The sequence below is a fragment of the Canis aureus genome, chromosome 16 (assembly GCF_053574225.1).
Source record: "Canis aureus isolate CA01 chromosome 16, VMU_Caureus_v.1.0, whole genome shotgun sequence".
Classification (NCBI taxonomy): Eukaryota; Metazoa; Chordata; class Mammalia; order Carnivora; family Canidae; genus Canis; species Canis aureus.
This window is the reverse complement of record NC_135626.1, coordinates 438,988-463,250: the sequence shown is the minus strand read 5'-3', so window position 1 is coordinate 463,250 and position 24,263 is coordinate 438,988. Positions and strand designations below refer to the sequence as shown.

Below are 24,263 nucleotides of genomic sequence, written 5' to 3'. Positions count from 1 at the left end.
AAGGACTACTGGAGACGATATTCTGAAACAGAATTCTTGATCTTTTCAAATCACAGACACGATCATGTGTCTCATACCTGTCTCCACCCCCTTTCTGTGTTTCTCAATCATCTCCTATGATACTTCAAAATTATGGTACCTGGAGCGCCCCCATGGAAATCACCTTGGCCACATTTTTAATAATACCGGTCTCTGAGCTTGAGACTGGAAGCATGCATTTTAATAAGCTCCTGGGGTGATTGCTTCAGCATACCAAAGTATGAGGGTTACTAGCCTTTAGGGTAAAGTTCAAACGCAATACCATGGAATATACAAGATCTTCCATGACTGGGTCTTACCACCTTACCAGCACCATCTTCCACCGCCCCCTGCCTCCCAATTATCCCAACTGTAATACTGAACAGGTGGTAACTAAGGACTGAGCACGACAGCTCTTGTTCCTTCTGTTCAGAGCATCCTTTGACCCTTTGTCCAACCAGCACACTCCTAGACTTCCATCAATGCCCTATTCAGGACAATAGTCCCTAGAAGTCTTCACTGCTTTCTAGGTTCTAAATAAAAAAAAAAAAAAAAAAATAGTGATGCCCATTTTCTATGCTCTTGTGATATTTACCATTTCTCCCCCCTCTATCAGTCTGCATATTCCTTTCACCCACTGCCTCTCAACTTTCTGGGGGCCTCCTATGCCCACATTTCTTTGCCTGACAGCACCTGGCACTTAGTAGGAATACCGTCAGTGGTTGGATGGTTTTTTTTTTTTTTTTTTTGGTTTGGGGGGGTTTTTTCTTTTTTCTTTTTTTTTTTCTTTTTAAGAGTTACTGATCCTAAAAGCTGAATCTTGGTTCAGGGAGAAGCTGACATTTGTTGAACAAAAATGATAACCGTGAAGGTCAAATTCAGAGGGGAAATGGAAAGCTTAGAGGAAACATAATGATAACAAAAATATCTAGCTGGCTAGCTACATAAGTGTCGTGCGGAGTACGTGCTCTGGGCAAGACACCGTGCACAGGGCTTTATAAGCGCTACTTCAATTAATTTTTGCAATAGTGCTATAGGGTGACGTACTTTTACTCCCTCCGTGTGGTGTTGAGGCTTCTGAGGCTGAGGGGTGTGGGGTAGTGGGTCTAAAAGCAGCCACACCAGTGGGACCCAAAGCCAAGTCTGTGAGATACCAAAGCTCCTGCTTCAGCCTTGAGGGGGTAAAACGCCACTGAAGGGGATGATACCCCAGAGGATGACTTGCGAAGAGAAGATAGTCTTTTGCCAGAGGATTGGACCATGGAGCCCTGCTCTGCCACTCGTTCAGATTCCAGGCCTATGCCACGGGGTGATAAGAGGCCGCAGGGTGGCCGTGGCGGCAGCAGGGGCAGGAGGGGATTCCCTGACTGTGACATCCTTGGCTCGGCACTTGGCACCCACCCAACGTGCAGTAGATGCTGGATGTTGTTTCCGTCCCACATTCACCTGAGAATGGAAGGACTCCGTGAATGTGAGGAAGCCCTTCCTGGACTGTGTGGCCCGGACCAGAGGAGAGAGGAGTTGTCTGCGGGTTCTCAACTAGGTGTGGGCAGCAGAGGCCAAGGGGCCCCGTGCAGAGCGCAGGGACAGCGGTGAGAGCTGGAGGGGTCACGGCCTGTGCGTCCTGGCGGCGGCCGGACCAGGCCCCTCTGGAGCAGAGGCCTCACGTCCAAAACCTCACGGCTGCTTCCTGGTGCGTGTGTGTGAAGAGGAGCCTCAAAGCGTGGGTCAGGATCCTCCTCATGGCTCTAAAGATGCAAAAACCCCTCGAGAGACGACAAAATAACCTCAGAGCCTTCACACAGGTGAACTGGTATCTTCTTGAGAGGAGCACGGCCCCGGGAAGAGACGGACATGACAGGCCTTTCGGGGCTCCTGTGGCACAAGAGAAACGTGAAGGGAGGATGAAGGCTTTACCTCCCCGAGAGCGGGCCTGTCCTTTCATCCTGAAGTCAGAGGCCCTGGTGCCGGTGCCGGGCTCCCCTCCTGGCGGGGGCTGCTCTTCAGCAGGGCGGGTTGGAGGAGGGCAGTGGCCGCTGCCATCCATCGGGCCATGCCACACGCCTGCCCCGAGCACGCATCGATCCGGGCCCTGGAGCGAGCTCTGTGCACCGAGGGACCCGAGGGACCCGAGAGACCTGCCCCTGCCACGGAGGCGCCCGGGAGCGCTCGGAGAGCCTTGGTACAGGAGGCCGGGACCAGGGAGGGGGCAACGCACTCCTGGGAGCGGGAGGGCTCGCTGAGGGGCCGTGACCCCGGAGAATGCGGAGGTGCGAACCGAGGGAGGAGAGAGCATCCGGCAGAGAGGCTGTGAGCAGCGGCCCAGGGTCGTGAATGGGCCTCGCATGCCCAGGACACGGCGAGAGAACCCTCAGGGCTGCAGCAGGCGGTGAAGCCAGAGGCTGGCGAGGCTCAGGGGCGAGGCTCAGGGGCGAGGCTCAGGGGCGAGGCTCAGGGCCCAGGCGCTGGGGGCCTCGCCCGTGTCCGGGATCCCGGGGCCTGGGGCTGCGCCTGGGGGCTCCGAGGAGCCAACAAACACCCGAACTAACAGGACGCGACCTTCTCTAGGTTTTTAGTTTTGTTTATTCTAAGCTTCAGCCTTAGGCGGAATAAGCCCCACATCTTCTGTTGGTCACATGCCTCGGCACCTTGGTCTTTCCTTCAGAAATGTCCTGGTGGAAGATTGGGACCGAAATTCTGCCGTGGAGATATTAGAGGTCTATAAAAAAGAGCCTTTCTGAGGAGAAATGAAGAGCGAATTGCCCGTGTCCTGCTCCTCTCCTTCAGCTGAGCCTGTTCTCCTTGTCATGATGAGAAAATTCTTGCAATAAGACCATATAGTTGGATTAAAACAGGTTGAAAAGAAACAAAATCAATACCTTGCCATTTGTTTTATTATATAGAACCCTCAGACTTGCTTACAGACATGTTGGTGAGCTTCCAGCTTCTTGTGACAAATGACTGTCTCAGGGAGAGTTAAAATGTCTCTCACGAGCTGGAGGAAATCTCCAGAATGAATTTTAGTTGATAAAAGTAGCTGGGCTTGACGATTTTGCTCAGGTTAAAGAAAAAAAAAAAAAAAAAGATGCTTGTTATCCCCACAGGCATTTCTGCAGGAAATTTCTTGGGCCTAAATGGGTTTCTTGGGTTTTTTCTCTCCTGCAAGTGCCCAATTTCACTTTGACCCCTGCCTTTTCATCAGGGCTCCCCCCAAAGCTATTCTCTCTACCTATCCTCTCCCGTTTCATTTTTAAACTTCTCATCTCCATCCACAGAACCCTCGCCTGCTCCTACCCTTGCGTCTTGCTTTGCAAGGTATTCTTCATTTTCCTCTGAAAGGCTTGTCAACGTCTTCTAACAAACAGACTGGCAAATAACATGATGCAGCATAGAAAACCCAGGAAATGGGGAAAAGCCAGGGTCTTGCTTCTTTCTGCCCCGAGCACCGTTCCCGAGCCGGGAAGGATGGAAATGCTGTAGGGTCCAACTCACCGGCATCGTTACGCACACTCTCTTTCTGCAAGTGCCAATTCTCTCATTCAAGGATGAAACCAGAACATCACTGATCTGACAGCTAAAGGGAGGCAGCGTGACCCTGGAGCCCTGGGTAACTGCCAGCCCCATGAGCAGGGAAAGCCACTAACTTTCACTGAACCCGTTTCTGCACCTGTAAAATGAGGTGCCTGACATCGAGGGCTGTCAGGGGTATTGAGAGGGGAATACTGTCTTAAAGGCCCTGGAACAATGCCTGGTCTCTGAAAGTGCTGGTTTCACCTGTTTCCAAATGATGCCATTTGCAGTTTTTGAACAAATAACAGTAAAGCATTAAAAAAAAAAAAAAAAAGTGTGTGTGTGTGCGGGGGGTGCTAAAAACAAAATTCTGAAAACAAAAAAAAAGAAAACAAAACAAAACAAAAAACTTCCGACCCCAGCATCTACCAACAAAGTTAATGCTTCCCTTGAGTGCTCCTGGTTTTTAAGTGACTCTATAGCCTAAACTTTCCTTCGTATTGCTAGGCTGTCCTCACGATCGTCCTTCGTGCAGAGAAACTCCTAGGGCGCAGTTGTACGGTAATTTACCCACATCGTGGGACATTTATGTGATGGTCAATTTTGTTCTTCTCTAAATAAAACCCCACTCTGGAATCACTGAGTCAAAGGAATGCTTATCTTTATAAAGATCTTGTTGCAAAGGGCCATTTTGCTTTTCCAAAGGGTTGCAACTTTGACCATCTTTGCTGCCATTCACATCTGTGGGTGCCCATACCCTGCAAAGCCTTATGGGCTGCCTTTACAAAACGAGTTGCCAATTTAGGGTGTCTAAGACGGTTTGAAAATGTGTATGTCTTTGGTTGTTAATGGGCATCGATATGTTTCCATATAACAGTTTATGTTTACTATTTATATTTTATTTTAATGGGACTTGGAAATTATCTACCCATATCCCTCATCCACCTGGCCGTTGGGATTTTGAGGTTTGATACACCCACATACAAACACGCACTCAGTACCGATATCAACCCTTTGTCCTGAACCCTGAAAACACGTATTTGGACGTGGCCAGGCAGAGGCAATTACAGTCCCCACTGGACAAGCACACACCCCCTGTTGAGGGCAATGGGGGACCTGTCTGGACCCTAATTTCAGGGCATGGTCCCCTCCTAGGCAATCCCCGGTGGGCCTTTTCCCCTGTCACTGTCACAGGTGATGGCAGCAGAGCAAGAGGCTGCCAGAGGATTTCCGGGATCAGGCTCACTTCTTCTGTGAGAGAAAACAGATCCATTGTAGGCTTAGTGAGCCTCAGATTTGTGGTCAGCAAACGAGGTCTTTCTACTGACTCCAGGGGAACAGGAATGTCACAGTGGGCTTTATGTCTCTTTTGACCCCCGGTCAGCTTGCTCCCTAGAGGTCACTAGTTTATCGTAGCCTTTCCAAACTTGAGAGTTTCTGGGCCCCAAGAATCCCTTCCAGGAACTCTGGTGAGAAATTCTGAATTAAGAATTCCGCACTGACACTTGTGGTGACTCAGCTCCAGGGCCCTGGATAATAAGCATAAATGCACGTGAAAGCGCAAGAAGTGCACCGCCACAACATAATCACGCCACATTTTAAAAAACAGCATCAAATAAAATGAAAACAGAGAAGGATAAAATTCTGATGGAGGGGCACCTGGGTGGCTCAGTGGTTGAGAGTCTGCCTTTGGCTCAGGTCATGGTCCCGGGATCCTGGGATCAAGCCCTGCATCAGGCGCCTTACAGGGAGCCTGCTTCTCCCTCTGCCTATGTCTCTGCCTCTCTCTGTGTCTCTCATGAATAAATAAATAAATAAAATCTTTAAAAAAAAAATTCGGATGGAGGACTCAAGGATGTCACCAGAAATGCGAGTCTAAAGGCTGTCTCCTAAGAGTCAGCAGGAAATGGTTCAGCACGGATAACACCGTGGTTCCTACACCACTGGTTTCCAGTCCCACTGGCTCAGTTACTAAAATTTCCTCCACGGCAAGGAGGGGGATGTGAACACCGGCAGCTGTGCAGCTAAGGTGTAAAGAGTGCTGTTTGCCAGGCAGCATGCTAAGCTCCTTAAAGATGTTATTTTCATAATCCTTGAAACAGGTGAAAAAGGCTTAGTCTGTGATGACTGAGGCTCGCCATGTCCCTCTGTGGGCTCAGAGGCAGTCTTGCAGGGCAGACCTGCTCGGCTCCTTCTGAGACATTCCTCAGCTCTCCTTCCTCCTAACCTAGGGGACAGCCATGAGCATCTGAAGTTAAGGATGACTTCCCTCTCTCTGGCCACAGGACTGACTCTCTCTCTCTCTCTGTCTCTCTCTCTCGACCCTTCCCGGCCACCTGCTTGGCTTCCACTCCTTCTTTTGGATCCCCTACTCCCTCTTTGTCAGACTACCCACAATTGGAGTGTCTCAATAATTGCGATCACTAAAACTGGAATTCTCAAGGTGTTGGAAAAGTACACAGAAACAGATCAGCAGGTGTCAGAATTTCTCCCAAGGGGACTCAGCCCTGGGGAGGGATTGCTGAGTTCTAATTTACACACCAGCTGTGCTTCTAAAAGGGTGTGTAAGTCAGTCCATGGGTAATTGAAAGGTACCGGGGGAGAGAAAAAATTGTTACTTGGAGGAATCCTATGGCAACCTCTTTGGCAAGACAAATTTTCCTGATCCTTTGAGGTTCTGCTATGGCATCACCTCCTCCTTGAACTTCCCTCTGATTGCCCCCCTCGACGATTAGTTACTTGTTCATCTCAGCTCCCTTAGGACAGTTGGTATGTCTCTGCCTAGCACATGATCCAACCTCCCTTGTGATATAAATAGATCTTGGCACAAAAAAAAGTGTGAAACGAGAATGTTTGGTGAGTCAATGAGAGAAGGAACCAGTGAATTAAACTCAACCCCCTGAGGGAAAGCTGTAAACCTGCTTTAACTCTTTTTTGCATATCGCCAGCAAGGGTCTCCCACTAGCACCTCACTCTTCCGTTAGTCAGCAGATATTTGGATGAGTAAACAACTGAAGACAAATTAGCCTCCCTTGATTTAGCCTTCCTGGAAATCCCTTTGTTAACAACAATGAGGGAATATTTTAAGATTGTTAGAAATTCGTTGGCAGAAGTGAAAGCAATTCAAAGCATAAGGATGACTTCTGGGCTGTTCTCGTATTAAATGGATGCCCTTTCTCTCCTTCCTTTCCCCAGGCAGAGGGGTTCAGGCAAGGAGGTCCTTGGCCCTCTGTAGTGGGTAAGGATCTTCCTCTTTGAGAACAGTTCCTCTCCGGTGATGGGGCTGCTTTCATTCAGATCGTTCATGAGACTGAAATGACTACAGTCACATTGGTTGGCGTAAACCTGGGGAACTACAGTCTTTGCTACTGGTCTTTCTATTAGTGCTGACATACGAGTTTCCAGAGAGAAATCTTGGCCTTGGCACAGACCCTCCTTGGCCCATTCCTGTGGAGATGGGGTGGCCCATCTATCCCGGTTCAAGTCTTGTTAGGTACTGATGTAAAAGAAAAAGATTTCAACCCTACCTTTGGTTTGATCAACTACCAAAGAAAATAGCTTGGGTCTAAATTTGCAAGATAACCTATCTGGTTCTCATCGACATGCTGCCTGGTGACATGCATCACAGTTTACGGAAAGGATATGGGATCCATCTGGTCTTCATGGTTGGATCAAGCCACATAACAGAGAGCTTTGCTCTTGTATACATGGTTCCAGCTACCTTTCCTGACTTTTCTTTGTGCCCCCCCGCCCCCTGCAGTGGGAGACATCATAAGAAGCATTGACTTTAAATATACATTGTAGAGGCAAAGAACTTAAAGCTGTGCCTGACAAATAGTTAAACAGTATTAAAGTGTTAGCATGGGCATCACCATTAGCATCGTTGTTAGATTGTTATTGAGGACATGAGGCGCCACCTCACTAGCTGTCTCACCATAGGAGAAATTTCTCTCCAGCATTGGTTCCAGGAATAGCTGGGCTTCTCCTTGAGCAACGGATATGGCTTCTGTATTGTAACATCTTGTTGTCAAAGTGAATCTTTCAGCTGTTCTGTTTCTCTCCTTCCTTTGGCTACCAGGAAGCCTGGAGCCAAATTTGTGACCACCTCACCCCTGCCAGCAACTACGCAGACCTTAGAAGCATGTGGTTTTTTGTGTTTGGTTCATTCTTAACCTCATCTTTTTATTCTATACAGGCTTTTCTCTTACCCCTGCTTATGTGTAGATCCATTTTAAAACATTTTATAGGGACGCCTGCGAGGCTCAGTGGTTGAGCGTCTGCCTTTGGCTCAGGTCATGATACTGAGGTCCCGGGATCGAGTCCCACATCAGCCTGCTTCTCCTTCTGCCTGTGTCTCTGACTCTCTCTCTGTGTCTCTCATGAATAAATAGATAAAATCTTTTAAAAAACAAAATAAATAAAACATTTTATGTATCTATCATCTATCTCTGTAAACCACTTTATATACTTTTTTTTTAAACAAGAATATGTATATGTTTCTTTTTTAAAAACCAGTATTTTGGGATCCCCCGGGTGGCGCAGCGGTTTGGCGCCTGCCTTTGGCCCAGGGCGTGATCCTGGAGACCCGGGATCGAATCCCACATTGGGCTCCTGGTGCATGGAGCCTGCTTCTCCCTCTGCCTGTGTCTCTGCCTCTCTCTCTCTCTCTGTGTGTGTGTGACTATCATAAATAAATAAAAATTAAAAAAAAAAACAGTATTTTAGGATACCTAGGTGGCTCAGTTAGTTAAGCAGCCAACTCTTGTTTTGGCTCAGGTCATGATCTCCTGGTCCAGGGATTGAGCGCTGTGTCTCACTCCCCACCAGGCTCCACACTCAGCCCAGAGTCTGATTCTTTCTCCCTCTCCCACTCACTCCTCTCTGCCTCTCCCCACTCACATGCTCTCTCTCTCTCAAATAATAAATAAATAAATAAATAATAAATAAATAAATAATAAACAAACTTTCAAAAAGTTAAAAAAAACAGTAAAGTATTTCATTTTTTAAAAAGTATTTCAAAGAGACCAAGCAACCTCAGCAACCGTTAACTGGTGAATAGATACCAAAATGTGGTATATTTCTGTAATGGAATGTTATTCAGCCTTAAGAAGGAAGAAAATTCTGCAATATGCTACCACATGAATGAAACTTGAGGTCATCATTCTAAGTGAAGTAAGCCAGTCACAAAAGGACAAATACTGTCCTGTATGATTCCACTTATATTAGGTGCTTGGGTTAGTCAAAATCATGAAGACAAAGTAGAACGGCTATTGCCAGGTGCTGGGGTCGGGATGGATTGGGGAAGGGAGAGTTTGTGTTTAATGTGTGTAGAGTATCAGATTTATAAGTTGTATCGCCCTCTTTAAAGTTGTCTGAGATTGATTTTATTTAAAATGGATACTCTTAAATTTATAATTAAACTGGCTACCATTTTTTTCCATGACTCAGTCTAACTTCTGATTTTTGTGAAATAATGGAGTTTAACTGACATATATCGTTCATAGAAAAAAGTGCATGATTTTAAGTGTACTCCTCAATGAATTATCATAAAGGGAACACACTGGGGTAACCAAACCCAGGACAAGAAATGGACCATTACCAGAACCTGAGTGTTCCCACAGACCCCCTTCCAGTCCCTACCCACTGCCTCCTCACCACACATAGCTACCATCCTGATTTTTGAACTTTACATTCATCTGTGTTGTTATATGTAGTTGGAATTCATTGACTTTCCTTGTATAGAATTGTATTTTGTGAATATACAAAGATTTATTTCTATGTTCTATAATTGATAGGTTATTTCCAATGTTCGGCTATTATTTCACCTGCCCTTTTTGGAGAACCAGATGGGTAATAGAAGAAATTAAATTAAATGAGTGAATAGATGACTGCATCCTATATATTGTCAGAGATAACCTCTGCTCCTAAGTGGCCTGACCATGGAGCCCCTAATCCAGGCGCCTTCCCCATCTGAGCTCCTTGGACAACCCCAATATTGTTGTTGATGTCAGCTGCCCTAGACCCAGCTCAGGGGTAGCTTTCATTCATTCATGCATGCATGTATTCATTCATTCAACAAATAAGTATTAAACATGTACTACGTGCATTATCTGGAGTCTGGGGATACATCAGGCACAAACACAGATGACAGTTGCTGCCCTCATGGGGCATATGTTCTAACAGCCTAGAATTTCCCCTTCTTTGTTCCTCTATTTCCTGTCACTCCGTGACCTCTAGTCAATGCTCTGCCCTGTGGTGGCCACTCTGGTAGACCTCACAGAATCTCGCCCTGCACATTTAACCCTCGGCCAAGGATGTGAGAAGTGCCCCCCACCTCGCCCCATTCACAAACTTGCTCCTTTCCAGTTGCCTGTTCCATGCATTCTGGACGCCTCAGCTCCCTGGATGCCAGCCTCTGTTTCCACAGCTCGGAGTCTACTGCTCTCACATCCCTGGCCTGGGGGGATCCTGTAAAGTACCCAGAAGGAAAACTGAGGCTCACCTCAAGTTTCCCTGTTTTCATGGCTGCACTGCCTGTTGTCCAATACTTAAAAACACTTCCCTCAAAATATTCGTCGAGTTTTCTAATCGTTTAGAAACAATTAGAGTGTGAGTTAGCTATCACTGTATCACAGCCAAAATTAGAAGTGTATGTTTGTCTTTTTAATGGCCCCATTATTATTCCATTATGTGGGCAGAACTTAATTCTCGTGGATTTTTTTAAGTGCAACGTATTTTGTATAGAGCAAGGAAAACTGTGAGACTTAGAGATTGTACTCATTCTTGCCCCAACCCATGGTTCCTTCAGCAAGTGCCATGGATTTCTTTCTTTCTTTCTTTCTTTTTCTTTCTTTCTTTCTTTCTTTCTTTCTTTCTTTCTTTCTTTCTTTCTTTCTTTCTTTCTTTCTTCTCTCTTTCTCTCTTTCTCTTATTGTGGAAAAACATACTGAACACAAAATTTACCATTTTAATGATTTTAAAGTATACAGTTGACTATCATTAAGTGTATTCACAATGCTGTGCAACCAGCAATTTAGTAGATTTTTAAAGGTGACTCTAAAATAAAATTGACGCCTGGCACACAATAGGAAGCCTTTGTTTGAATAAATATATGATTGAGTCCTGTCACTGGAAATAATGATGGTGAATTTGTTGAAATGCTTTGGGCTACAAGACCTGAAAAGCCCAACTTCATTTGGCTTAAGTTATAAGGAAATGTACCATTTCCCATAAAAAGACATCAAAAGCTAAAATATAGTAGCTCGATGACATCACTGAGTCATCACAAGTTCTTTCTATCCTTTTGTCATTCCATCCTCAGCACAGTGGCTTTGTCCTCAGGTTTGTCCCCCTCCTGGCCCAGGAATGGCCAGAGCAGCTTCAGGTATGGCATCCAAAAATAGTAGCATGGTTTATTGTTGTTGTTTTTTTTTTTTTTTTTTAATTTTTTTTTTTTTTAATTTTTATTTATTTATAATAGTCACAGAGAGAGAGAGAGAGAGAGGCAGAGACACAGGCAGAGGGAGAAGCAGGCTCCATGCACCGGGAGCCCGACGTGGGACTCGATCCCGGGTCTTCAGGATCGCGCCCTGGGCCAAAGGCAGGCGCCAAACCGCTGTGCCACCCAGGGATCCCCTATTGTTGTTGTTTTTTGTTTTAAGATTTTATTTATTTATTCATGAGAGACAAACAGAGAAAGAGGCAGAAACATAGGCAGAGGGAGAAGCAGGCTCCTTGCAGGGAACCTGATGTGGGCCTCCATTGCAGGACCCCAGGATCATGACCTGAGCCGAAGGCAGACACTCGAGCACTGAACCACCCAGGTGCCCCCCAAAATAGCAACATCTTGAGGCAGGAAAGGGGTCCACCCTCCTCACATATCTTTGAAGAGTGTAGAAAGCTCTCGTTCTAGCCCTTAGTCTTCCCTGCACATCACATTAGCCAGAAGCGGAGTGGAGGACACGGACTATCCACCATTACTCTAGACCAAGCACAACTCACTCCCATGACCAGGCCTTGGGCTGGGGCAGGCCTCCCTGCAGTACCCAGCCCTGAGGCAGGGCATAGGACCTCTACAGAAGGGGAGTTCAGGAGGAAAAAAGAAGGGAGGAAATGGGCTTTGGATAAACCATCAGTCATGTCTGCCACAAGGTCCCAACCTGAGTCAGTCTGCCTCTGTCCCAAGGAAGAGACAACCTGTAAAAAAATTTGGTTTGTCTGAATAAAGTAATAAGAATCCTAACTGGATATCAAACTCCCTAACAGTGTCTCCAACCATCTGACTGTCGCCAACTACAAATCAAGCTCTAACCCCACTAGCCACACTCAGGGCTCGCCTGAGCTCATGATTCCTTTCAGCCGGACTCTGCTCTTTGATTCTGATTGCTGGCTGCTTTTCAGGCTCAGCTCAGAAAGCACTTCCTCAGAAATCCTTCTCTCAACCCCAGAATCAAAATGATTTTTTCTTTTCTCTGTATTCTCTCTCCTTCTGCTTGGCATAACCACTGTATAGCCAGGCCTTTTTAAAAATCATTATTACTTTGTTTAAAAAATTAAAGAGGTGGGGGCACCTGACCGGCTCAGTTGGTAGAGTGCGACTCTTGATCTCGGGGTTGTGAGTTCGAGCCCCATATTGGGTGTAGATTTCTTAAAAATGAAATTTTAAAAAATTATCAAAGTAGCAATATATCTTACTTATAAATAATATACATTGAAATGTCAAACTTTCCCACTCTTTCCCTCAATCCCAACCCTAATTTCCAGTGATAGCTGCTATAAACAATTTGCTTTTATCCTTTCAAACACTTTTACATGATATTTAAACCTCCAAGGAGAGGTGAATTCATTTTGTTATTGTTATCTTCATAAAAAATGGAATCATACTATGCACTGTACTATACACGTAGCGTTCTACAACTGGCTATTGTTACTTATCCGTATAGCAAGTATAGCTTTCTGCATCAGTAGGTCCAGATCTAGACATTGTTCCTACAGTGGAACCATTTGGGGCCTTACCATACCTTTAATAACCAGGCCCCAGATGATGGAGACTTATGTTATTTCCACTTTTCCACATTTCAAACAGGGCTGCCAGGAACCCCTGAGTGTGCACGTGGGTAGATTTCTAGAAATATTTCTGCAGGGTAGATTTCTAGAAATAAAATCACTGGGTCAAAGAATAAGTGATGTGTAAAGTTTGATAGCCAATGCCGAGTCTTATGAGGGTGTTTTGGAGCTAACTGCTGCTATAAGGTAAGTAATTCCCAGACTTTCAGATTTTACAAACCAATAAAATGTAAAAAAAAAAAAAATTGTGGAAATAACATAAAGTCACCAACATTTTGTTTCTATGTAAGGATGTAAAAAAAACCCTCAAGTACCAATGATTAGCTTGAACCATGTGAAATCCACATGTTTATATGTCCAAAGAGTCTAACATCTGCAGTTTCATACAGTTTAGCTTCATACCGTCAGCATGATTTCATAAAAGAATGGACACCCATGCTCACATGTTCACATGCACAGTTTTGTTTCCTTTTCTCATTTTACCCATTGTATGGATGCGCTCTTTCTTAATCTCATGGCCAGGAATCACTGGTATGGAATCATTGATCAGGGTCCCCCTCCCACCGCCACCACCAGTATCTGGCTATGCTGTAGCTGGGAGAGCCATTCTGGTCTTGTGAAGAGCAACATGGTGGGGAGGAAACAGAGGTGAAGTGGCCTATGTTCCTCTCCTGGGCCGTCTGGCACCGGTTTTAAGCTCCTGTAGAAAAAGGGTGAGAGGCAGAAGCTGATGAATCTGGGCAAGAAGACTCCTGTAACACTTGCCACAAGCCAGACCCCAGGAGCCACAGGTGGAACAGGCTCCCTGCTGGCCCCCAGTCTTCTCCTCATATCTCCATGGAATCTAGCTCCATTCAAGGGCTGGAAGCTTCAGAAGCATGGAGAACAAGCCCTCTTGCCATGGGATGGTGCTCACATGACAGCCCAGCTCAGAAGCGAGGACACTCCAATGGGAGAGGGCCCTTGGGAGTCTGTGTGGAGAAGTAGAAGTCTTCTCGAGGGCTCTGGCACTGGTCATGGGTGCTCCTGAGGTCTTCACTGGGAACTCTCAGGAATGCCTAAGTAGTCTGCTAGGGAGGCCAAGAGCAGAGCGGGACTCTGGATCTGTTACTAGGTAGGTTGAGAGCTACTGAGATAGCTTCTTGGACTTACCAGTTTATTTGAAGGTCCTGCTTGTAGACTGAGTTCCTTGAAGCCATGGACTATGTCTTCTACTTTGACTCCAAGTGCTCACCCCAACTTGGGCCTTGCAGATAGTAGGTGCTCAGCTAATTTCCTTCCAAGGTTATAGGCCTTATCCTGGGGGTTGGCTAACTTGCCCTCCACAGTACCTTATAGAAAATATTTCAGGCTCCTTTTCCATGCTGTCCCTGTCCAGCTACTGAGCTCTGCCATTGCTACATGAAATCCGTAGACATGGCTGTGTCCCAATAAAGCTTCGCTTACAGATGGCAAATTAGTTTGGACCCCAGGGCCACAGTGTGTCAACTCCTGCCCTATACTCTAGACGAAAGAGCAACAGCAGACTATCTTAAGATCAAATACATTGGTTACAAGCTGCATACTCAGGTGAGCTACTTCACCTTTTTGAGACTTACTTTCCGCAAACATAAAGTGGGGGTAGTTTCCGCCTTCAGGGTTGTCATAAGAGCTGCATGAGGTTGTGTATGCAAAGCATCCAACAGAGCACAGGCGGGTGGATGGCGTAGGGGGTCAAGAACTGCTGGTTTTGGGGGATCCCTGGGTGGCTCAGCGGTTTGGCGCCTGCTTTTGGCCCAGCGCGCGATCCTGGAGTCCCGGGATCGAGTCCCACGTCGGGCTCCCTGCATGGCGCCTGCTTCTCCCTCTGCCTGTGTCTCTGCTTCTCTCTCTCTCTCTCTCTCTCTCTCTCTCTCTCTCTATGTCTGTCATAAATAAATAAATAAATCTTTTTAAAAATCTTAAAAAAAAAAAAAAAAAAGAACTGCTGGTTTCAACTGAGCATAAACACTAGATCCACAGCTCTGCAACCCAAGCCTGTCCGGGGAACAACATGTAAGAATGTGGAGGCAGGATTTTTAAAGGCTGGCAGAAGGAGATGCAACTTTGATTTGATTTCAACACAAGCACTGGGCAGAGACATAATGTCCCTTACACATAGCCTTCAGGTGTCAGTTCAGTAGCATCCTGGCTTGATTACATCCATCACAAGCAGCTTCCGGCTTCCAAAAACACAGTCCTAGACAGATGTTGAGCCTGTCTGGGGATTAGAAATATCCTTTCCATTAAGCATAAATTAACTTAATCACCAGGTATGAAGGATCGGCAACACAAACAGCATTCCCTGAAGCTTTCATTAAAATTAAAATTCTATTTAAAATTTAGCTTGTATTTTCTAGGACTTGAACCCCTTCAGAAAGATAATATCTGCTGTAAATTTTTACGCTGACAGAGTGGCAGAGATGAATGTGCCAAGGACAGTGATGTACTATGTAATTTAACTGTGCCTCCTGGCCTTCTTTTCGCCAACGGATGGATCTGTACATCTTAAAGAAATAATTAGTCTCAGTAAGATCTGGTCTGTGACCATTTTCAGAAGCCGTCAGACTGATCTAAAAAAATGAAACTCTGAGTCGAGATTACTCAGAACAAGGTGCTTCACGTCCTGTCATTCCAATCCATGCTGCGGAAGGGAGAGTGCTTTTAGGGTAAGCTGCAAGGAGGGGTGTTGACAGGTGAAGAGCCAGGAGACCTGTAGATGGAACCTTCCTGGCTCGACCTCTGTCCGTTGGGGTGTTGGAGTCTGGGAGCAGAGAAGGGGACAGCCATCAGGGCTCACCTATCCCTTATCAAACTTTGAAGGAGAGACTGCCTGGGGCCCCTCCCCAGAGTAGAAAGAGCACTGAAGTCAGACAAACCTGGCTTCAGATCTCATTCTTTTTCTCCGACTCTGATCTTAGGTGAGTCCCATAATTGCTCCCAGCTTCGGGTTTGCAATCCATGAAGTGGGGAAAATAATGCCTGCCTCCTAGAATCATTGTGAGGGTTAGAGATAATCTCAGTGCTTAGAACTCCTCTCACATTCTGGGCTCCTCCTGAATGCTTAATATTATTTATTCACTTAGGAAATTATTGTAGAACATCTGCCATGTGTCAGACTCTAGACTAAATGCTGAGGATGCAGAAAAGCATAAGATACAGCCCCCACCCTCGAGATGTTCGGAGATGAGGGACTGAGACATACAAACAAGAAAATCACAATATAGGGTGACGAGTCCAAAGTGGAACACGACCAAGGTACGGAGATGACGCAGAGAAGGGAGTGGTGTGCCCTGTAGGACGACAGCTGCTGGGTTTTGATGACAGAGAGATGCTTGCATGGTCTATGGGCAGAGAAGGCTTTCTGAGCAGAAGGCACAGCTTATGCCTAGGTGGAGAGGCATGGAGAGACATTTCGTATTCAGCAGTCCTGTTAGGGAGGACAGGAGAGTCATAAGAATGGGGTGTCTCTTCATTTGGATGCATCCTCCGGAGACCTGGATTCGAAGTGTTCCAGATGATTCCTCAGCTTGGCATAGAAGGCCTAGTGGGCACCACGTGGTACCAGTCGGCCCACCGAGATGTTCAGGACGTCCAGAGCAGAAGTTGTCTCTTCCGAAAGGAAACCCTGCTGTTGAATTCAATGAGGTTGCAGATCTGAGAGGGAGCAGGTTCTAGAGTGGTAAATGCCATGGATGAAGAGGCCCAGGCAGTCAGGAGCCCCATCCCCAGCTGTGACCTCAGGTGAGCTTCCGGGGAGCAGAAGCACTCTGTGTTATTCCGATCCGAGTCCCCAGCACAGGGCTTGTCAAAGAGTAGAAACTCATAAATATTTGTTGAATCAACACTCAGATGCCTCATCTGCCCATCTTTATCTCGCTTCCCTCACAGTCCCGCTCTGAGAAGCAGGGACATAGCAGGGATGAATGCACTATACAAAGTCTCAGGCTGTATTCAAGTATAGGTGTATGGTCATGTACAGTTGCGCACCAATTAGAAAAACCAGTACATCCACCCATTAAAAAAAAAAATCCCTCTATGATTACTACAGACTCTCTTATTTAACAAAACAGCCAGCATATGCCCTTTAAAACTAAGAAGAAATGCAAACTACATGGTTATATTTGGTGATTTGCCTTTTTAGTATTGCAAAATTGACTTCATAGTCAAAACAATAATTATATTTGAGACTATCAAAGATATCCTGGTTCTTTCCCGTGCAATCTTAAAAAATGTTAATTTACAGGAAAAAAATTGAAATTGCACCTACTTACAAAGCCAGCATTATCTCAGAAAAGGGAAAATTGTTTTCCCAAACATTTTCAACTGTCTTGACAGCTCAAAACATCGCTTTCTCTCAAACCCAGAGCACTTTGTTTTAGTGATAAATGCGTTCTAAAGAAAACCACCACTGTACAGAGCTAGAATTGGTGTTTGGTTTGAAGCTGTAATGAGGCACCACTGTTTTCCAAACTGTTATGCTCAGCTGACAAGGAAACTGTGAAAGAACTGGAAAGTTTCTAAAGTGCTGCAGACATCGAGGACGTCGACTGCAGTGGCAGAATGTGAGGGAACTATTTTGAGGATCAGCATCTGAAATCAAGCCCTCGATGGCTCCTGGCAGCGAAGTAACATGCATTGCCCAAGTAATGGCTGAATAATACCCGATGTGCCCCATGAGAGATGTGTCAGAATATCAGACTTGCCCAGGGTCGTGTGCAAGGACCAAGGGGATTAGTTTTCCCCAGGAGGCCCATTGCCAGAGCGTAGCCCAGAAGACCACTTGTCTAGTTCTGACCTGGCACGCTCTATCGTAGGGACACAGTAGTTTTTCCCTTAGGGACCTCAGTTTCCTGCTCTGCTCTCTGAGAGAATAATGTCTGCTCTGCTCACCTTACAGTCTTGCCTTGAGGGGCCAGTGAGGTAACTGGAGTGTAGAGCCCCGGGAAGGATCGTCAGTGTCCACAGCCATCCTCCCAGCCCCAGGACCTGATGCGCCCCTGCCCTCCTTCTCCACTGGCCCACAACAGCTCTGTCATTTGGAACCCTCCCAGCCAGGCCCACTTCTGTAGAGCTGCCGCCAACACATTCACCCTGGGGTTTCCATAACTGCCCCCACCGGCGGGGGTGGGGGCAGGGTCGAGAGAAGCCATTTGTAGCTCAAGCCCTGCTCCTCTCTTGTTGGGTGAGAGTGTGAGCAAGTCCTTTCCCCCACACCAAGCTTCATTTTCTTAGGCCTAAATGGAGAGAATTTGGCTTAAGTGATTTCTGAACCCCCTTCCAACAGAAAGCTCAGAGTTTTCTGGCCCTGACAGACCTGGGCTGTGGACCTGGACTTGGAGTCCTTTGTTTTCTAAGTGTCTGTACTTAACCCTTTACACGTGAAACCCTTTCAACTTTGCTGGGAATCTTGGCTTCTTCAATATGTTTCAGTCAACGTGGCCTTTTATGTGAACGATGATTCTGTGAACTGGTTTTAACTTGTTCTGTGGTATATTGGCATCCCTGAAGAGGTCTGAAGGGTTTCTCATCTTCCTTTTCTGTCTTCAGGCAGTCGCTCTGTACACTGCAGACTGCATGGCTGTGGCATCCCGTCTCATCCCTTTTAATTAGCTGGCTGTACTAGGGTCTGACAATCAGATGACCAAGTTGCGAAAAGTGTGTGTAGAGGAAGAGTATATAGGTGTGGAGGGAGGCCCCGAGTGGCCCTCCTCACCAAAACTTCAGCACATCAACTTTAGGATCTTACTTTGGGCTTCTCTGAAAGAGAGCAGCTTTCTTGCTTGTCTTCCTGGTTCTTAGCAGAGAAAGGAAGCCTGTGGGTGTCTGGGTGCTGCCAGGGGAGACATTTCTCTACTACACGGTATTTGCATGGGAATTGCCACACCGGTCTTCACCATAAATCTCTCCCTCTCGCTGCCAACACACTCCCTAGGCTCCATCCCCACTTCTAGAATTCCAGAATTGTTCCCTACCAGCCAAGCTCCTGTTTGTTTACACATGCCCTGTCCCCTGCATGGTATCCAGGCATTCCTCTCTCTCTACCTGCCACTTTGAAGGCTCCACCCAAGCCTTTCATCTCTCGGCTACCTCATGGAAGCCTCGGGAGCTGCCCTGAACCCTCAGGGGAGCAGAGTATGCCTTGTCCCTGTGCCCACCTGGCGCCTCACACGTACACCACACTCAGTGACCCATCTGTGTGGGTGACACCTCTGCCAAACTGACGTCCTCTGTGCTAGAACTGCCTTTGGATCTTCAGTGCCCAGCACAACGCCTGGCACATGGTAGGGACTCGATTAGGCTTGGAAGAATGAACGAACAAATAAATGAGTGAATAAGTTGACTCCCTTTTTTGGAGCCAAACAGTGTCATCCTCAAAATGTATATTTTGAAATCTTAACCCATAGTAACTCAAAATACAACCTTATTCGGAGATAGGGTCTTTTATAGAGGTAATCGAGTTAGAATGAGGTCATTGGGGTGGACCCTAATCCTACATGATGGGCGTCCTTAAGAAGAGGAAATTTGGACACTGACCCACAGAGAGGGGCAGGGAAACCCGGGGAGAACATGGCCATATTTACACACCAAGGAGACCAGGCCCTACTAGATAAGCACTGTGTCTGCATGTCTGTTCCCCATAACAGGCGCTTTGCCTGGTCGAAGAGATCTGTGACCGGATGGACGAACACATGTAGAAATAAGAAGAGAAAACCACCATTGAGATGAAAAATGACTTCATTAGTTACTTCAATATTTTATGAACGTTCAGTGCAGCGCTGTCGGAATGGGAAATGGATCTCATTTCATCGCTCAGGAAACACCAGCATGTGGGGGGATCTTTCACAAGTGCTAATTATGCTGTGTGGTGAGATGGGCAGGCAGTTTCTAACCTGGGGACAAAAGGGTCTGTAAGAGTGTGGGTCGTCGTGATGGCTGGAGCAGTACTCTTAGCTGAGCAATGGTTCCTCTGCCTCACACACTTGAGAAGAGAGAAACAAAGGATCTACTAAAATGTCAGAACTGGGAGGAGCAGTGAGGTCACCTCTTCCAACCTTCTTGTTTTATAGATGGGAAAGCTGAAGTTACAGGAGAATGGGATTCTCTGGGCCTCGTGGCAGGTGTGGGAGTCCAGGTCTGGGACTGACACCTGGACTCTTGCTCATTCTTCTACCCACCAGAATTCTTCTCCTTTCCCTGAAGCAGTCCCCATGCCTTAAGTTTGAGTGCTCGATGTACACACCCAACCTGCACAGACAGGGCTCTTCTTCGTCTTCTTCGTTCTCTCTTGTTCTCTTTTCTTCTGTAGGAGATAGGTACCGTCATCCCTGTTTTACAGATGAGAATACTGAGCCCCAGAAAACTTAAATATTTTGTCAAGGTCGGAGGATTGATAACCGGCAGCACAGGAATTTTATCCTGGCTGTCTCCCTCCCAAGCTTTTCACCAATCCCTGCTTTTTCTTAAAGAATCTTTATCCAGGGATCCCTGGGTGGCGCAGCAGTTTGGCACCTGCCTTTGGCCCAGGGCGTGATCCTGGAGACCCGGGATCGAATCCCACGTCGGGCTCCCGGTGCATGGAGCCTGCTCTCGCTCTGCTTCTCTCTCTCTCTCTCTCTCTCTCTGTGACTCTTATGAATAAATAAATAAAATCTTTAAAAAAAAAAAAAGAATCTTTATCCTTAGGCCTTAGACATTTTCCCCCTAATTATGTATCACATATTTTTAAATATCCATTTGGTTAGAAGTAACACGTTTTTCAGTGCAAACCAGCATATACGTAAGAATCCCTAGAGAAATTTGTGGTAAGAATTAACAGATTTCAAAGGGCCTACTGCTCCTTGAAGGTTGCTACCAAATGGAAATGAGTGAGCGGATGATCTAGACGTGGCAGGGGCTGACTCATGGTGATTGCTTGGAAGAATCTCGAATGATTTGCAGATAACTGAAGATAGTGGTCTTTGATTAATGGAAGAACGGACTATCTAGTCTCCCACCCTGGTTTTGTGCCTGTCCTTTCCCTCATCATGGAGAAACTCTTAGTAGAATCACTGAAACTTCTCCTTGTTTTTCTCCATGAGCCCTGGGAAGGCGAAAGAATTTCTTATTCCTCTCTGGATTCCATCATCTAGCACAATCCTACTGCCCGGAAGGTAACCCATAAATATCTGTGAACTAATGAATGAAGTTTTTTTTTTTTTTTTTTTTTTTTTTTTCATTTTGAAACCATGGACATTGTTTTCTGCTATTTTTTTTTCTCTTTTTCTGACCACTGTTCTGTGGAGAGCCCCTGGGGTGGCAGTGGACTTTCTTCCATTTCTCTCTTGGACCTATCTCATATACCAGATTCCTAGCAAGGCACAATCCGCATGCTTACTGGTAAAATGAAAATGAATCCTCACCCTGTTTCTGCATCCCTATTGTATGTTGATGTTTCTGCTAAGTCTCAGGGAATCAACACTGGGCTGTTCCCGCTAGGAGCTCCCAACCGGTGGACAACTTGAACAAATAACTCTAATATGATGAAGACCATAGTCAGTGTTAAATGAAGCGCTGGTGATGAGCTATAGGAGGAAGGGTGATTAATTTTTCCTGGAGAAATCAGGGGAGGGCTCACAGAGAAGATGGATATATATTTTTAATGTATTACATAAATGAATTTTGAGCAGCTCATCCCAAGTTCACACTCTACATAAGAGACTCAAAAAATAGAGTTTGCTGTTTCCAATTCTGGCTGTTTAGGATGCTGACTCAGATTCAGATTCATAGCTTTGAGAAGAGTCTAAAAAATAATTAGAGAAACAAATCTCAATGACTATTTCTTATTAGTAGGAAAGCAACTCTGGGTCACTTGAAAATATTGCTTAATCTCCTTCTAGTTTCACATGCTCCTATGTGAAATATTTTTAAACTCATATTTGTGTTGAAATTAATAGAAAAATGTGTCATCCTATTTTATTGTGATCTCAATCATTAACTTCATGGCAAGCAAAAGATTATAGATAGAACAGCTTTGAACTGGTGACTGTGATTTCATTCTTTAGCAATTTCCAAGGTCATGAACTAAAGCCAGATGGGAGAACAAGAGCCTTAAAAATGTTAATAACCTGTTGACTCAGATATTTCACTTCTGAGAATTTATATCAAAGATATAATCCAAAATTAGGTTAAGATTTATTGTCTAAATATGTACATCCAAGTCGTGGAAAATCAGAAACAATTGAAATAGCCATTAGCCTGGAGCAATTCATTCAATCATTAAAGATTTCTATAAATAATTTTGGTGATATGGTAATGTGCTTATAACACAACATTAAATGAAAAGTAGGCTACAAAAAAAATCAACTATGTGAACAAATTCTATTCATAGGAGAGGAGTGGAAGAGAATTTGCCAAAATATTAAAAGTGATCATTTCTGATAGAGAGATTGTGCTTGAGGATTGTATTGTCTTACCTACATATTTCTAAATTTCTTGTATCTTTTATAAGGAGACATGATATTATAACATTAAGGCCAGCGATATTAGAACCCCCACAACCTAGACCACTTGGTAGGAATGTATAGCATAGGGGTGCCTGGGTGGCTCCTTGAGCATCTGCCTTCGGCTCAGGGCGTGATCCCGGGGTCCTGGGATCGAGTCCCATATTGGGCTCCCCATGGGGAGCCTGCTTCTCCCTCTGCCTGTGTCTCTGCCTCTCTCTGTGTGTCTCTCATGAATGTACAGCATAGGCCAACACACTCTGAGGTTCCAGGGCCTGGGCATCATAATACAGAGCAGTAGCAGAGCTTTTCAGAGTGAAAGAGCATCACCAACCAAACTTGGACTCTTCTGAGTCCATAGCTGTGGGCCTGTGATAGCAAGAGGAACTTGGGAGGCCAGGTACCAATCAACACTGTCAACCATACACTGATGGCATCATGAGGCCATGATCTCAGGTCATTCACAGCTGAATCCAGACAGCACAAAGGAGTATGAGGAATGGCACCTGCTGCCCAGGCAGAAGAGGTAGGCAGGGACTTGGCAGGGAGCTCAGTTGAACAGGCAGGTGTAATGGTCGGAGTGTCCTCCTACTGGGAAACTCCTAGAATACCGAACAGCCACTGAGGAAGAAGCCTGACTGGAGGGAATCAGCCATGTCCATAAGGATGGGGTTAGTGTCTACTAGAGTCTGAGTTTCCTCTTAGGCATGAGGATTCTAGGCTTATAGCAGAAAGAACAATGTCAGGATGAGGACCATTGAGCTTCCACCTGCTGGGCCAGGACTACCTTAAGGCATGGACAGGGCTGAGCCAGCTGGCAGAGTGGCTGGACTCTGTGGACCTCCAGTTGCAAAGGGCTGGCTGGTGTCACTCCAGATGAGCAGGATACTAAATGCGTGATAATGTAAAAAGACAAGCAGTTGTAGATGTCCTTTCGGTGATCATTATTAAACATGGAAATATTTTTAGTTGCTAGTATTTTCTTCCAAGAGAAAAATGCTATTTCCAAAGATGGCTCTGTCAGAAATGTGGGCATCCAAGCCATGTATGCTTCATTTTTGTACTGAGTGTGTGAAGCCAAGTCAGCCTATATATTTAACCCACATTATATTTGGTATCCCTGGGCTCTGCTGGAAAAACCTGCTAAGCCTCTAGCTGGGAAATGACAGGATAAATATTGTGCCATTCAAAGCACGGAAGAAAAAATACATCTCGGTATTTTCTTTAAATACTTTACTTCTATCTAATACTTTCTATTACACCAGTGCATTTGTTCTTCGTGACAGATTTATGCAGCATAGACACAGCGAGCCCAGAGAGGTTGGTGACTGCATTGTGCCAACCACTTGTTTATACGTAGGGTGTGTGTGTGCATGTGTGTGTGTGTGTGTGTAAAGTGAGTGTTTTGAGACAATTTATAAAAATATGTATATGCAGTCTCATATTATACATACATACTTATATTTATATAAAATATCACAGTCTTCACAACAACTTGCAAGGGAGATAGTGTCCCCATTGTAAAGATGAGAAAACAGGATCAGAAGAGCTAAGTGACTTGTCCAAAGGCACACAGCATCTAGGAGGCAGCATGGGGATTTGAATCCAGTTAGGATGCCTCTATCCTCTTCCCGAAGTGCAGAGAAGAGGCTTCCAACTCCCACAGTCCCCACGGTCATCCCTGCTGGTCCTCCAGGCCCTCTTGCTGATGTTCAGGCATCTGCAGATTTCCTTCCACGTTCCTTGCTGTGCAGCCACGACATTTCTGTTGCTTCATCTGAGAAGTGTGACTCACTCCTGGTGGGAATAATTAGAAAAAGAGGGTCTAGGAGTTAGGCAGTGAAGAAGGAAGGGGGGGGGGACAGGGTGAGTGAGCTGGGGAGCTGAGGGCCAGTGCCTGGGGCATCAGAACTGACCCCCTCCCCCCCCCCGCAGGTGCTGGTTCCTGGGTCCCTGGGTGAGGGAGGCTGACTGGCTGGCTCCTCCTGGGAACCAGGAGGCGGTCCAAGGCCCCCAGCTTTAGCAAGGAGGAGGAAGAGGGGCTGGAGGAAATACCTCGGGATCAGAGCCCCTATTGGAAGGTGGGGACATTCCAAGCCCTTGGCATTCACAGCATCCTGTGGCTCTGGCTCGATCCAGAGGGTAGATTCAACAACTCCTGGTTATTAG

At 45.9% G+C, this 24,263-nt stretch overlaps 1 protein-coding gene across 8 annotated transcripts in view; it reads left to right on the top strand.

Moving 5' to 3' along the window:
• Window positions 1-24,263, top strand: part of TTLL11 (tubulin tyrosine ligase like 11) — a 244,759-nt gene that overhangs the window by 151,669 nt on the left and 68,827 nt on the right. The gene's annotated exons all lie outside the window — the stretch shown is intronic.